General features: G+C 44.9%; 1 pseudogene; it reads left to right on the top strand.

Moving 5' to 3' along the window:
- The first annotated feature begins 605 nt into the window (after positions 1-605).
- Positions 606-1,490, top strand: LOC148092148 (GTPase IMAP family member 7-like; annotated as a pseudogene).
- Positions 1,491-16,240: the final 14,750 nt, after the last annotated feature.

Below are 16,240 nucleotides of genomic sequence, written 5' to 3'. Positions count from 1 at the left end.
AATTCTTTAAACCTGAGTCAGGATTGAATTTGGTCAAATGTCTTTTCTTCATCTAGGTAAGTTTCCTCTCCATCTATTAATGGGATGTAACAACCAATTTTCTCATATCGAAACATCCTAGTACTTCTGAAATATATCACACAATCATGGTGTATTATTTTTTAGTGTCTAATAATTTATTTAGGATTTTTGTATTAATATTTCCAAATGAGACACATATGTAGCTTGACTTATTGGTAAAATCTATGTTAGCTTTACATCAATATTACATTTGATTCCTATAAAAAATGAAAGCTTTCATCTTTTTTATTGCATCAGGAATAGCTCACATAGCATGGAGATGACCAGATCTTTAAAGGTTGAAGTGAGTTCCCCTGGGACAGCACCTCGGCCTTGGACTCTTTTGTAGGAAACTCAACTTTATTATCATCTCTCTGCCCTTCCGGGGATCAGCATGAATAATAGACCATTACAAATTTCCAGGGAGGAAAATAATAAAAGAGGGTTGGGAATGGTCCCCAATTAGCTAAGTTTGCCCTTTCCCCCTCTCCTTCCCTTCACTAAGGTCCTGTGAGTACCTGCACCCCAGAGCCTCTTGATAGAACATGGATGGCCTTGAGGACAACACCCTGAGGATTGTTCCGGTGGGAAAAACTGGAAGTGGGGAAAGTGTGACAGCAAACACCATCCTTGGGAGAAAACAATTTGAGTCTAAAATTGCTCCCCATGCTGTTACCAAGAAATGTCAGGCAGCATTGCAGGATTGGAAGGGGAAGAAGATTCTTGTTGTGGACACCCCAGGGCTCTTTGACACCAAAGAGAAACTGCTGACCACCTGTGAGGAAATGAGCCAGTGTGTCATTGCCTCCTGCCCTGGGCCTCATGCCATCATCCTGGTTGTGCGTCTGGGCCGCTACACTGAGGAGGAGCAGAGAACAGTTGCATTGATCAAGGCCACCTTTGGGGAGCCGGCCATGAAACACATGATCATCTTGTTCACTCACAAAGATAATTTGGAGGACCAGACAGTGAGTATCTAGCAGAGGCAGAAGCGAACCTACAAAACATCATCAAGGAGTGTGGGAACCGCTGCTGTGCCTTCAATAACAGGAAAAATGCAGGCGAAGCTGTGAAGGAAGCTCAAGTGCAGGAGCTGGTGGAGCTGATAGAGGAAATGGTGCTGAAGAACAGAGGGGTTCACTTCTCTGATCCCATCTACAAGGACACACAGGAAAGGCTGAAACATCAGGCAGAGGAATTGAAGAAACAGTATGCTGATAAATTACAGAGGGAAGTTAAAGTAATAGAAGGAATATGATCAGGGAAAAATATCGCAGCAACAAAAGGAGGGGAAGATAAAATTCCTAAGGGCAAATTATGATAAAAATGTTAAAAAAATAAAGGAAGAAACTGAGAGAAATATATTTGAAGATGGTGTACATCACATTCGGAAGATCCTTCCTAACATATGGCATAGCTTTTGGAAATGATGTAAATTATGTTGTTGTTTCTTAACCTACAATGGTGTGTTAATGTGAATGATTGTATTTTCCAAAGATGGCTATAGTAGTATCTTCTGTCCCACCCATTGTTCTTGCATTCTGAACTTGTTTTTCCTTCTGTAGAGTTATGGGACCTGTGTCTCCTACCTTGAGACTCGATGGACTTTGGGACTGCCTTGACAAATAGTGGATGGTTGTGACTTCTAACGTGAGATAGGGAGAATGCCTCCTTGCTCTCTGGGGTACATGCCCTTGGAAATTGGCCACCATGTTGGGAGGAAGCCCAAGTTGCCCATCGAGAGGCCACGTGAAGAGGACTGGAAGTCACTGGCCCACTCCCCTGGCTGGTATTTCATCTGCCAGAAGAACCAACTTGGCAGCCACACAAATGAGATAAAACAGAAGCCAATTCTCCAGCTGCCTGTCTAGCCACCTCAGATGAAGCTGCAGACAGCAAATATGAGCCTTCCCCACTGTGCTCCCCAACCCCCAGATTGCAGGTTGATGAGAAAAATAAATGATTGTTGCTGCTTTAAACCACTAGTCTTTGAGATGTTTTGTTATGTAGTGATAGCTAACCAGAAGCATCCTCCCAGCTCATTTCCCATCACACCCACAATGCCAACAAACAGAAGAAATTACAAAATTGGCATAATCAGGCAATGACATATTATGTATAGTTCAATTAAGGAAAATTTGAATGAGAAACACTGCCTGCGTCCTGTGTTAGCACCACTGGTGATGTATGTTATTTCAGTCCACATCTCTGAGCACTTTGTTAGTGAAGCAGCAGACTTCTCCAGCATGATGGTTCTGTGGTCCCTATGAAGCAGGATAGCGAGAAGCTAAGAAGGTTCCAGGGCAAGTGGAATGGGGAGACTGAGATAAAAAATTAAACAGTGCCAAACAGTTTGGGCAGGTAGCAGCCAGTTTGTGAATAGCAAGACCTTGTCTTCCCCAACCAAGGGCACTTGGGAGCAGGGGGTTTACACCTCCTCTCTAACCAGAGAATACATAGGTTAAATCACCCTGGTCTGGGAAGCAGAACACAAAAACCCAATTAATGCCATTTGTGCCAGCTCAACCCAGAGACAGATGAAGTCAGGGAACATATCACAAAATCCCACTATAGTCAGACAGACCTAAGGTAAAAGTAAAACAGACCAAAGAACAATCCAAAACTCCTCTATATGCTTATTTTGATGCATCAGCATATTAAAAATGCACTGGGAAAGCTGATGAATATTGTACTGAAACTGTCCCCTAAGATTCTCCCCACAGGATATATTCCAAGAATCCTGAAACACTAATCAGAAAGAATATCTGCACCCCTGTGTTCCTAGCAGCATAATTTACAATATTTAAGATTTGGAAACAGCCAAGTGCCCTTCCGTAGATGAGTGGGTAAAAAAGCTGTGGTATATTTAGACCATGGAATACTATGCAGCTGTAAAGAAGAAGGACTTCATATCCTTTGGGACAGCATGGAGGGACCTGGAGAATACTATGCTAAGCGAAATAAGCCAGACAGAGAAAGACAAAGATCACATGGTCTCACTTATGTGTGGAATCTAAAGAACTTAATAAACTCATGAACAACACAGGTTCAGTGACATGGAAGCATGGATCAGACTGAAGAATCTCAGAGGGAAGGTGGGACGGGGTGGGAGGAGGTGGGAGAGATTAGCCAGAAAATTTGTATGCATATATGCAAGACCCGTGGACACAGACAGTAGTGTGGTGAAGGCTTGGGGGGGGGAGTGGGTGCTGGGTAGACGGGTCAATGGGAAAAAAAGGAGACATCTCTAATATTTTGAACAATAAATAAATAAATAAATAAATTCATTACATAAAATTAAAATTTTAAAAAGATTGAAACATTAAAAAAAAACTAGAAAACTAGAAAAAAGAAAAAAGAAAAATAAACACACACACAAGAATAAAAGCTCTACGGTGCTAACAGGTATTGGGCAGAGCGGGGATCCGATTCTAAGTCTGTCTGACCTCCGACTTCCCTCCTAACACTGCGCACAACGGCCTCTTCTCGGTTTCCTCTCAGGCCCATGACTCTAAACTCCCATCACATCAGAGCTGCATCAAGAGAGGAAAGGAAAGAGGGGCCACACTCTTTCAGACAGAGAACTGGTAGGAAGCCTGTGACTAGGGAAGCTAGCAGGAGGGTTTCACATACACTGTTCTTGCAGAACAGCCCACCCTCTCCCCTCAGCACCCTCCTCGCCTCATGTGTCACTTTACTGGGGACACAGCTCATCTCTGCTGAATAATGGAAAGGATTCAGCAAACTGCAGTCTAGGTTTCCTCTGCCCTTAGGGACATGGGCAACCCCTGGAGTCCCCACACTCCCTGGGTCCTGCTTCTTTTTCGGTAAAAGGAGGGGGTGAGACTGGGTGGTCTCTAAACTGCCTTCCAGCTCTAACACCTGCCTTGGGGTCAGGGAAAAGGAAGGCTCGTCAGGTAGCCCTCAGTGTCTGTCCCAACAGCAAGTGTATGAAGAGGCACCAGTCATCACACATGTCCTGTCAAATAAATGATGTGTGACATTGTGTTAATACTGCTCCTGACTCCCCCCATTACCCTCAGCGCTAGCCTCTGTCACCATCCCCACCCCTCGCTGTGCTGCTGGCATAGTCTCTGGTCTCTCCTAGGAACAGAGCCTATGCCTTGCACCCCCTGAACCTCCTGCCCTCACAGCTCCACTAGTCAGGGCCGCTTCTCAGCCAGGTTCACTCTCTTTTCAACCAGTTGATGAGTTCTCAGAATTTCTCCAAAGAAGCTCTTTGTGTTGGTGCTTTTGCTTTCACTGTGAGGATCAAGTGTTTGTGCCTTCAGAACCCACTGACCCAGGAAGCTCAAATTGACTGGAGCCAGTGGAGGAACTGCTGGCCTAAAGAAGTTAGAAATCTTGCCCCTAATTTGGTGGGTGCTTCAGTTTGTCAAGTCGAAACATTTTTCCTCCAAGTGCCCCATCTCACACCAAAATTTCCAAAGGTATACTCAGTGTTTTGGGTTATAGAAGACCAGGAACAGTGTCTTCCATCCTCCTGGGTGCACTTGGAGCCTGTAGGGTGATCCTGGAAGAAGGGAGTTGGTCATTTGACTTGGTGGATCCTCAGGTGCTCGCTAGTGATTGTACAATATGGGTTTTGAGCCTAGTATTTAGGAGGGTCTCGAGTTACTCCTTCAAAATTAACAAGACTTTGGTACAAAGCCAAAGGGTCTAAACCATTGGAAGCCAAGTGAAATAAAGGAACACGAGTCCTGGAAAAATGTCTTCCAATGATCACATAGCCTCTCAGGATTTTTCATATGGTTCTTGCAAGACTGAAAGTCTGCATGACCTGAGCAGTAAATATGTACCTGAGGAATAGATGCAACTTTCCCTACTAAGCTTCCCACCTTCTCCCAGGTCAGGCCCAGACAGAGGCAGCTTGTCCTAGATTCACCAGTGGATGCATCCAACAGGCTCTGGAAATTGTGTTTAGGTGAGAGGCAGGCTGTTAAAGCTCTCACGGTGGACAAGATGTTCTAGTTATCTGTTGCATCACCATAAAATACTGAGTGTTTTATTATACATTTTGGTTCACTAGATTGAGAAATTGGATAAGAACATGCTTAAGCTTGAGGGTAGGTACTAAGAGGACCATATGTGGCAGGAAGTAGTGGACAATAGGGTGGCTACCCAGGGAGGGAAGCAGCTAGATTTGGGAATGATGGTGTTGATGACCATGTCATTGGACCAATTAGTGCTGTTAATGACTTGTGTCACCTAGAAAGGGCCAATAAAAGAGTCACTTGACTTCTAAAAATTTAAAGATCGGGACCAGCTATTAATTTGCAAGGTCTGTCACAAAAGGAAAATACCTGGTCCCACATTCAAAAACCTGAAAAATTCCAAGGTGACATTACAGAGCATTACACCATGTGAGGGGCCACTCTAAGCACAGAGCCCTGAGCAGCCCTACAGTTCACCAACCCCGGAAGCTCACCTTGACAAGCTGCATATATATGAATTGAGAGGTGAGCCAGAACTTCATCTCCTGCTCAAGGTAACTCCACCACTGGCCAATCTCACTTCACTCTCCACATTCCTTGCATGAACCTTGTTCAGGCAAAAGCTGCCTTGGATGATTTTCTGGTCAACTAATGGCTTCTCCAGGTATTAAGCTCAGGTACACTCTTCAGTTCCCTAAAGGGAAGAGGGAACTGGCTGAGACAGAATCCACAGGTGCTACAGGGCATAGGACCCAGGTCTTGAGTGGTAATAGCTTTGAGGCCATTGACCATGAGGAGCATCTAGAACCCAGCTCCCACCTCTGAACCCTACCTTAGGGGTGACCTCCCTCTAGAAGACTTGTGATAGGAGGAGAGATGCCTCGTCTGTCTCCTGCACTGTTCACCTGGCCATGCTCCTTGTCAGTAAGAACTCCTTTCCACTTCCAGCTCTGCTGTGAGCCACCTGTCTCTCTGCTGCCGGTCCCCACCTGCAAGTCCGTGAAGTTGCTCTAATCCTTCCAGGATGCTGGTCCTGCACATAGTCAGAAGCAAGAGGATGGATGTTGAGAAAGACACGGCTTCCTTATTGACATTTTCCCTTCATTCCTTTTTCTTCTTTGTTCTTCACCTCATACACACAGAGCAATGTGGATATATATGGACTTTTAAAAACATTGGGGGTTATTAAAACACATTTATTTAACTTCAATCAGAGTCTGCTGGCAGAACTTCGGGCTTTTCTGCTGCTACGATCTATAGAAATTCAAAGCACAAATTTATTACGACAATGCAGAAATAATAGCAGGAGGTGAAAAGAACGGTTCCTGACACTGTCCTGACTCATCTACAAACAAACAATTAACCTTGGTATTTCAGTTACTCTTGCTGCCATAACAAATTACTACAAATTTAGTGGCCTGAGACAATACAAATTAATTCTCTTAGAGTTCTGAAGATCAGGAGCCTGAAATTAGTCTTACGGAGGTAAAACGAAGGTGTCATCAGGGCTAGTCTTTCAGGAGGATCCAGGAGTGAATCCAACTCTTGCTTCTTCCAGCTTTTGGAAGCTTCCAGATTATTTTAGTTGTGACCCCATCACTCCAGGCTCTCCTGCCATCATCACATTGCCTTCCTCCTTTTACCTTCTTGCCTCCCTCTTCTAATGGCCTTTGTAATTACTTCTGGGACTCATTCAGAAATACTGGCATAATCTCCCCATCTCAAAATCATTCGTTTAATCACATCTGCATTAAGGTAACCCTCACAGGTTCTGGGGATTAGGACATGGCTATACTGGGGAGATGGATTTTCAGTCGACCACTTGTGGATAAGTTAACCTCTTTGCAATTCACTTTCCTAATCTTGTAAAAAGATATTTGCTTCATAGGGTTGGTGTTGGTACCAGCAAGTGTGGTGCTGCTGTAAACAATCATTAAAATGTGGAAGTGGCTGTGGAATTAGGTGATGGACAGACACTGGGAGAATTCTGAGCAGGCATCTGACAGAAAGGCCTACATTGCCTTGAAGAGACTGTTGCTGGGAATTTGAATATTAAAGGTGAGATCTCAGATCAAAGTGAGGACTGTGTTACTGGACACAGGAGGAAAGTTGACACTGATACACAGTTGGGAGAAGTTGCTGAGTTCTGTTGTGCTGCTGGGTGGAAAGAAGAACTTATAGGTGATGAACTTGAGTCTTTAGCTGAGGAGGTTTCCAAGCAGAGTGTTGGGGGTGCAGATTGGTTTCACCTTGTAAAATGCAAAAGGCAAGAAATCAGAGGGATGCATCCACCAGGCTAGAACCTCCAAGGACTGCCAGGAGCCGGGAGGAGCTGGGAGCCAGCAAGGGAGGATCATCTCCAGCACCTTCAGAGAGAGCGGGGCTCTGCCAACCTTTTCATGCTGGACCCCTAGAACTATGGGACCATAAGTTTCTGTGGCCTCAAGCTGCTCAGTGTGTGGTGCTGTGTTTCAGCAGCCCTGGAATCTCACACAACACTTCACTCCGTCCTCCACCTCTTCTCCTGCCTTCCTCGCCTTCCATCATCTCTACACCCCAGAGATTTCCCCTTCTGCAGGAGCTAGGGTTTAGAGAGTAGCTGCCCCACCCCCACCTCCACATGTGGACCAGAAGGACCGTGGAGGTCATGGAAGGGTGAATTGCTGGGTTCCTTGGAGGCCTTGAATCTGCCTCACCCTGTTTCTCAGAAACTTCTCAGTGCCCAGGACTCTACACCCGAGAGGTGCCCCAACCCACCCTCTTTACTTTTGCCCTCTCTGAACTCAGGCCCTTAACCGCAGAACTTATCAGTTATCAACAATGAATACAACACCTAGACAGAATCAAAGCCTTGCTCCTTCTTCCAGACACAGAGGAAATGAAGGACTCCTGGACTGTTAAGGGGAACCGGCAGACTGCCCGTGGGTGTGAGTCCAGCAGGACCTGAGACCACCTCTGCCTGAGAGCTCATTCCAGGCCCACCAGCAAGAGTCGACCTTGCCCTCCCAGAAAACAACAAATTCACACAAAAGAATAGGTTTACAAAAACTCACAGACACAGACAACAGTATGGTGGTCACAAAAGGGAAGGGTGTGGGTGGGGAGTAAATGGAAAAGAGGGTCCAATATATGGTGAAGGCAGAAGACTACACTTGGAGTGGTGGGCACACAATGTAATATACATAGGGCATATCATAGAATTTTACACTTGAAAGCTATCAGTGATATCACTTCTGCCTCACCAATGAAGTTAGTGGCAGCCATTTCCCCTTACAAAATAAAACGAAATGAGCTTTCATGCATTAAATACACCTGACTGAGGAGCCACCTGCCTCAGCCACAGCACAGGATGGCTAACCTGTCTGACAGGGTGTCCCCTTCTATTAGCCCAATGACACTTGCTTTGTCCCATGAGCTTCAGAGCAGACTGTCATCATAGCACATCAGCGCTGGTGTCTGCCATTAACACCTGAAATGTGGTCAGGAAAAGTGAGTGGGTCTGTTTCTGCCACTATCGGGTCTATGGCTTTGGACAAACTATCACCCCTCTGACCCCGGTATCTCTACAGATGAGAAGATGGGGAAGTGTCAGGTCATGCAGGTCGGATGTCGCCCAAGGAACTACATCACACGCCAATATCTGGGCCTTGCCCATGAGAACAAGTCCAAGACTCTCCCACCAGTAAGAACCCTGAGCACTGGCCGCGTACCCACACTTCCTCACAGATTTGGGGTGATTGTGGTGATTAACCTGTGACACTGCTCAGGGTCCTCATGGAAGACCATATGCAGAGACCAGTCCTGGGACTCTTGGCCTGAGGGGTCTGGTGTGAAGGAGCAGCATCACTATGGGCCCTCTGCTCCCATGCTGTCTGTCCCCAGGTCATCAGAACGATGCACAGTTACAGACAGGGACAGACAGCAGCTCCATTTACCACGTGGAACCAACAGCCAAGAAGGCAGAGGCAGAGAAGCAGGGGTCTTTCTCCCAGTTTTCTGTTGCTCTCAGGACACCCTCTGCTCCCTTCCTAAATCGTCTTCCAAGGCTTTTTATTCCCCTCCCTCCAAACCCCACAAGGTTGCTTGGAAACCCCCTGAATTCCAGCCCTTCCATGATGCCAGGGGCAGAAGAAGAGGCTGCTTCCAACAGGAACCGAGGGAAGAATTCAGAGGCTCCTGGGTCCATCTGGGACTGTCAGTCAGTTGCCCTATGTCTGAGATTTTCAGGTTCGTTTACACAGTTTCTGCTGTTATCTGCATTTCCTCCTTTCGGTTTTAGCTTTACAGTTTTTCTTCATTCCAATCCTCCCATAAAGATATGTTCTTAAGTGCTTTATGACTACTGAGATATGCTGTAAATAAATATTTAACAAGGGACTAAAGGACAATTCCCTTGTATATCTCAGCATATCACAAGACCGTTAAACTGTTTTGTTCCTCATAATCCCTCCCTTTCCAAGGAATGAGGTACAGGGTGGTTTAGTGTAAATTCAGCTGTAAACAGGAAAGCAAGCATCCCACCTACACCACAGCCCTTTCCTGCTTCACATTCTCTTAATTGAGTTTCACTCATCAATTCAAGTTGTGGTCACAGCACAGGCCAGAAAGGCTGGGTTACAGGGCCCATGTCCCCTTACTTGGACCTGCTGAAGTGTTCAGAGGACTGAGAGGAGAAGGCTGGGCCAAGAAGAAACCTCACCATGGAGATCGCACTGAACTGTGCTCAGGGTCTGATTTGGACCCCTCCTAGGCTGGTGCTGGCCTGGGGATGAAGTGGAGGAGTTTCCTGTGAGGCTCCAAACCCTCAGCAGTTTCTCCTCCAGGGCAGGGGCAGCTCTTAGCACTTTGACGCTGACCTGAGCCTATCAAAATAAACTCTGTCCTAAATTGGAACTGGTGCTCACAGATGTTGCCATCTTTCAAATTCTACAATGAAGTTCTGAAAGCTTCACTGGTGACTTGATAGCTGAGCAACTTCATTGTTTTTAAATATTGTTGATCATGAAGAAATATCACTTGAAAATTAGAATTAAAAGACTCATGCCTGATCTGGGAGAGACCATAAATGATTATTTGGAATTATAAGGAGACACCAGCATTTCTCCTGTCCTCTGAGTATAACATATCTCATTCAGTGGAAAGCCAAAGACTCCAGCTAAAGACAGCAACCTGAAGGCATTGGCAGCTGTCACTTGGGCCCGCATTTAGCAATTTGTCATCCACCTCCACTCAAGACAACAAAAAGGGAAAAGTGAACTATACAAAATGCATGCACTCGGCAGGGAGGAATATGAGGGAGCTAGCTGGGTAGCCACGTTGAATCCAAAATTACTGACAGAGTTTCCACCTGTTGACAGCATTGGGAGGAACCCTATAGACAGCATTGTGAGGAACCCTGCAGACTTATTACTGGTGAAACAACCCTAAGTGGTGAATTTATTTTTAATTCAAAGCTCTAAAATTTGCACTAAGGTCATATAGCAAATGAGGAAATGTTACTTATTTTTTAAATGTAGTAAATCTCAGTAAGTAGAGTGATAGTCTGTGCGGTACTTGAGCCAGCCTTCCTCTTCCCCCTTACTGACATTCTGCTCAGCATGAAGGTAACTCCATTCTGGGCAGGTGTGGTGAAATGAATGGGATCCCTCTCCCTACAGTTACCCATCAAGGGTCTGCTACCTTGCCAGTAGGAGCAGGCTGGCAGCATTTCTCATGCCTTCCAACTCTGAGTTGCAAGACTAAACTGGTGAATGCAGCCAGCTTCACCCTCCTGCTTCTCTATTCATAGTGCAGAGGCTCAATCGCAGGTACCACAGGCTCAGGATCCAGGGAGACCAGCTGCCCACACGCCAGCTCCCTCATATGATGAAGGGTCCATAGTGGGAGAGGCAGGTTGAGAAGACCAGAGGATACCATCCCCTGCTCAGAGCCTAGAGCTGTGGCTCAGACATTTTGTTCAGGGAGAAAAGAAGTCCATAATTACAGAGAAACCCAAAGCTCTCCTCAAAGGAAATGACTTTATTTGAAGCAAAGTGTGGGAAGTTCAAAGCGTTTTTTTTTAAAACACTGATGATTTTAATGATAAGTAATTTAGAGGAGACTGATCATCCTACAAGAGACTTTCCAGAGAAATCACAGGCAGAAAATTTACCAGGGAGAATCAGGAAAGTAGACAGGTACAAATGGTCCTTCTGGATTCAGAGAAAATGTGAAAGACTGACCACAAAAACCACCCCTTAAAAGGAAAACCCAATTGAATTATATCAAACTGTGGAGTCAATTATGCACAAAGGCATTGTCAAAGAAAACAAAAAAAAAAACAACAAAATAAACTGAAGAACAAAATAGATCCAGTGACTGGTGAATCTCTGAGGAAAGGCAAGGGTGGGTGGAGAGAGATTAACCAAAAATTTATAAGGGTATATGCATAATTCATGGACAGACAATAGTGTGGTGAAGGCCTGGGATTGGAGGGTGAGTGTGAGGTAGGAGTCAATGGGGGGGGGGAGGAGGGGACATCTGTAATACTTTCAACAATAGATACACTTTTAAATAAGTAAATTAATTAATTAAAACGAGAACAATCAGCTGGTGATTACTAGCCCTAACAGCTGGGTGTAATACCAATAGAGACACACAGATTAACAAAGAGATTAAGGAAAGAGACAATCAAACAGAGCACTGCTAAAACAATTGTCATCTAGGGGACATCTCAAGGTTACACCCTCTGAAAACAATATCAGAGTTTTCACAATGCAAGGGAAATAAAGTTCACCAGAAGAGTCCAGCTAAGTTTTTAAACGAACATGTAAGCAACAGCAAATTGAGCTGTAGAAATACAGAAGGTAGGTCAATATCCTGATTTCCTACACTATATTATCTAAAATGCCTATATATATATACAAAGAAATACACAGAAACAGGGAGGTGTAACCCATGAAGAACAGCAGAATGTGGACTTAGTGCTTCAGAATCACAGGTGGGCAGGGGTCCTTATGTTCTAAAAGTACAGATATGTGAACCAAAATCTTTAAGAAACATACATTTTACAGGATCCCCTAGATAATTCCCAAAGACAGGAGGTTCAGGAAACCCTGGACTCAGTGAATAGACTCAGACCCTTGGAAGACCGGGGCTGGGGATCGAACCTGCAACCCACCTATGTGTCCTTGAGCAGGAATCAAATCTGTGACCCTTCTGTGCACAGGCCAATGCTCTAACCACTGAGAACACCAGGGAGGGTTAAAGACAAGAACTTCTGAACAATATAAAAACCAATTGATGTAAAATTTGAAAAAATTGCAAATATTATTCTTTAGAGCTACACGAGAAGTGTGATATATGACACTGCCCAAATAGTATTGTAGGTCTTAAAGAATTCCCAAAGCTATGAAGAAATGTTATGAACTCAGTGGGGAAATTCAAATTGGTGGTACAGATATTTTTCAATCTTTTGAACATGTCAGATAATGGAAGCATCTGCTTAATACTCCAGTCTCACTCTGTCTGCCCCAGAATTACTGGACCAAGCCTCCTCCACTCCTGGATCATGCTTCTATTTGTCTAGATTGTCTCCAGAAACATTTCATCGACCTCCACTGATACACAGTATTTGATTCAAAAATTGAAGTCACTTTAGGTATGACAAGTCAGACGACGAGGCACGACTGTTGTCTGTTTGCAAGAGCTGTCAGACACCGGTATTCCTCTGTTGCGTATGTTTCTAATCTCGTAGGAGGGCCCTTCATTGGGGGACCCTAACCTAGGCCTGATACAGGGCAGTAAGGAGCTAGGAAAATTCCAGGGTAGGAGGCATAGGGAACTGAGATAGGGAAGTTGAAACAATGCCAAACAAAGTGGGCAATTGGCAGCCAGCTTTTCAATAACAAGCCTTATCTTCCCAGCCAAGGACACTTGAGAGCAAATGGTTAAAAGCCTCCCTAACAAGAGAATGAAGAAAAGGAAGGGAGAAGGGGAAAGTGGGAAAAGGGCAGTTTTACTCCCTAAGCAGAGAAGCCAGCAGTCTGGGGGCTTGGCAAGATAAAATTGCCAGGTGCTTCTCATGAGTCCTGGGAAGGCCACAGCAAAGTCAAAAAGGACCTTGAGAACGAATGTATACCAGAATATTCAGCAGAGGGGTTCTGAAACCTAGAGGCAGGAGGGAGTATAAGGCTCAGACCCCCACCCAACTCACCCTTCAGTCTAGCTGAGAGCCCCTCTGTGCTTCATAAGCCACATGTTTAGATTTATCCACCTTACCTCTAGAATAATGGTGCTTGCTTTAATAAAATTGGTTTCACGACAGCGCAATCATCTGGAGTTTTCTCATTGAAATTTATTTATATGAGAACACAAGAATCAATGGTGGGAACAACCTTGTCCATCCAACTTGGGGGGCTGTCCAATGACACCTCTCTGGTGTCTGTGAGAGGTGCCTCCAACAGACCTATTCAAAATGGAAGCTAGGATGTCTCCAGGCCCTTCCCTGTGATGCTGAGAACACAGCGGGACAATCCACGGAGCCCTGTTTACAACAGAGGACTCAGCCAGCTGAATAGTCCCTGTGAGAATTCACTGGTGCCTGACCTTCCTAGGGAAACGTTTCCATCTCATCCAAGGCAGCAGTAGGACTTACACCTAAGATGCGGGGCATGCCCGGGACAGAGTATTAACTTACTGTCTTGTACTTTCATGACCTGTGGTCCAAGTGGACTAACACATGCTGTCATCAGAGTGGGTGCCAGGGGCTCCTCCCTGCTCACCGCTTTCTTTCAGATTCCCAGGGTGCATGAGGCCCTCACTAAATATCTGTCACCCTACCGTTTGGAGATTTGCAGAAACTGGGCTCAAGGGACATTGCCACAGCATGGAGAGTCCCAAATCTCTCTTGCTCTTTGAGGGAACTTTCTGAGATCACTTCCTCAAGCTTCCCTCTACATTCTCAATCATGTGCCGCAGTCCTGTCTATTTTTCCCCAAATTCCTATAAACTTGAAATTCAGTTCTTTAGCTGGTTTCCACAGTAACAACATGTAGGAAGCGTTGTGTAGCCTTTAGCTTCTATACTGGAGATTTTGAAAGTCACAAGGAGGGTCCCACAGGCAGCCCTGGGCATTACTGCACCAAGCTGACTGGTGTCGTTCTGGAAAGAGGGAGAGCTTAACCCCCAACCCTGGAGGGAGAAGCTCTGGGTGATACTTCATAAATTACCCTCTTCTCACAAGAGGAAAGGGTGGTCTGTTTCAGGATGTGGGACCACTACCTGCTATTCTATTTACTTTTCGCAAAAAGGAAACAGACTGCCTTCTCTCCCTCTTGGCCAGTGGTGGCCACATCAGAGCTGCATTTTGGTTCCTTGTTTCATTCTCTGGGCAGACCACTGAGTTCTCTGTCAGGTGGGTCTCGCTGAGTCTGACTTGTTTGGTGTCATCTTCTCAGACTGTGACTCTTTGGTCGTCAGGTGGCCCCAGATGTGCAACTGGCTCCCTTCCATCCAGAGAGAAGAATGAAGTCCCCTAACTTTGGCCTCTGGTCCCTGCTATTGTATTTACTCATCTTGTGAACAACGTCACCATTCTTTTAACATTATTTCTGTAAGTGATGACCTGTTAACTAATGTGTGGCTGCAATTAGATAGCCTGTTTGCTCTAGAGTTCTATAAACTAACTTCAAATGCAGTCGACTCTGACCTTCAGACATTCTGGATCTGGGTTTATTGCTGACCCAGCTGCCCAGAGTTTCTGATATTGGAGACTCTCCCTACGAGTCCTCTCAGGGTATCAGCAGACTATAAACACTTTATTGGAAGAAGGAAATGGTCACTGGGGGAGTTGATAAACTCCAAGCCTGGGAAAGTCAAACAGGTGTACATTCTAGGACACCTCTGTCTCCTCCATTTGGGCTTTGTGCCATTTGGACCTTGTAAAGGCCATTCCTGGTAATCTGTTGGCATGAGATAAGTTCAAATACCAGAGGGTTGGTTTGAGAGGCCTTGTTTGTTTGAACTTAATCTTTGTTTTGGAGTTTGTTTCTGTTTTAAAATGAGCGGTTCAGGCCTGGCCAGTTTTGGCTCAGTGTTTAGAGCATCGGCCTGTGGGCCGAAGTTGTCCCAGGTTTGGTTCCAGGCAAGGGCATGATCCTCAGTTGCAGGCTTGATCCCAGGCCCTAGCTGGGGAGGGTGTGGGAGGCAACTGAAAGATGTGTCTCTCTCACATCAATGTTTCTCTTCCTCTATCTCTCTCTCCCTCTCTCCCTCCACTCTCTCTGACGAGCAATGGAAAAAACATCCTCATGTGAGGATTTGAAAAATAAATAAAATATAATAAAATATAATATAAAATAACATAAAATAAAATAAATTAAAAAATAAAATGGGTGGCTCAGTCTCAGGTCTACCAGAGAATCCTTTAGGCCATAGTTTAGCTGACCCGTTGACTTCTATCTATAAGCCAATAACTGATTAGAAATGTTTTGCCAAAGGCCTGGTAATTGGGATGAGATCTCTTAAGTGGAAGGTTTCCCGTTGTTACATAATAAGGATTCTATTCAGAAAAGATCTAAGTGGATGGTTCAAAGAGGCAAAAAAGTTCTCACTCCTCTCCCAGACAGTAAAACTCAGGAAGAAGGAAAACACAATGAAGTGAGTCTTTTAAACACCCTAAATCTTCCTCCTGGAGGCCTGGGAGCTGCTGAAGTCCTGGGAGTAATGGGGGAACTGATGCAGGCTGTGGGAGCAGCAGGGGCGACTGCCCCTCCTCAGTGTGCAGGAGAAGCTGGCCGCCAGCCGTCCACCCTTCTGACCTTACACTTTCTATTACAACGAGTTTTGCAGTTTTGCACACCTTTCAAATGTCATTAATTGTGAGAAGATTTTACTTGAATACCAAATACATATAATGTTTATATTTAAAAAGGCCTGATTTGTGTTCAAGAGGAAATCAGGGTTGTAGTAAATTTCAACACTGCACAAATAATAAAGCATTCACTCTTTCAATAGAAATTGTCCCACATAATGCTTTTAATAATTTGCTATTGAAAGAATAGATGTTTTTCTTTTTAATGTGCAGAGTGAATTATTTCTTCATAGTACTAGAGTTAGGACTAGGGCTTCTTTATCGCTTCTTAAATACCATATATTTGATATGCCCAGGCTGCATACAATTTTAAGCAGAGTAAAACTACCATTGTAAAGCTGTGAAAATACTATTAGTAAGAACTTTTTCCCCC

The sequence above is a fragment of the Miniopterus natalensis genome, chromosome 10 (genome assembly GCF_054644295.1).
Source record: "Miniopterus natalensis isolate mMinNat1 chromosome 10, mMinNat1.hap1, whole genome shotgun sequence".
Taxonomy (NCBI): domain Eukaryota; kingdom Metazoa; phylum Chordata; class Mammalia; order Chiroptera; family Miniopteridae; genus Miniopterus; species Miniopterus natalensis.
Note: the sequence above shows the minus strand (reverse complement) of the source record. Positions and strands in the feature narration are given on the sequence as shown.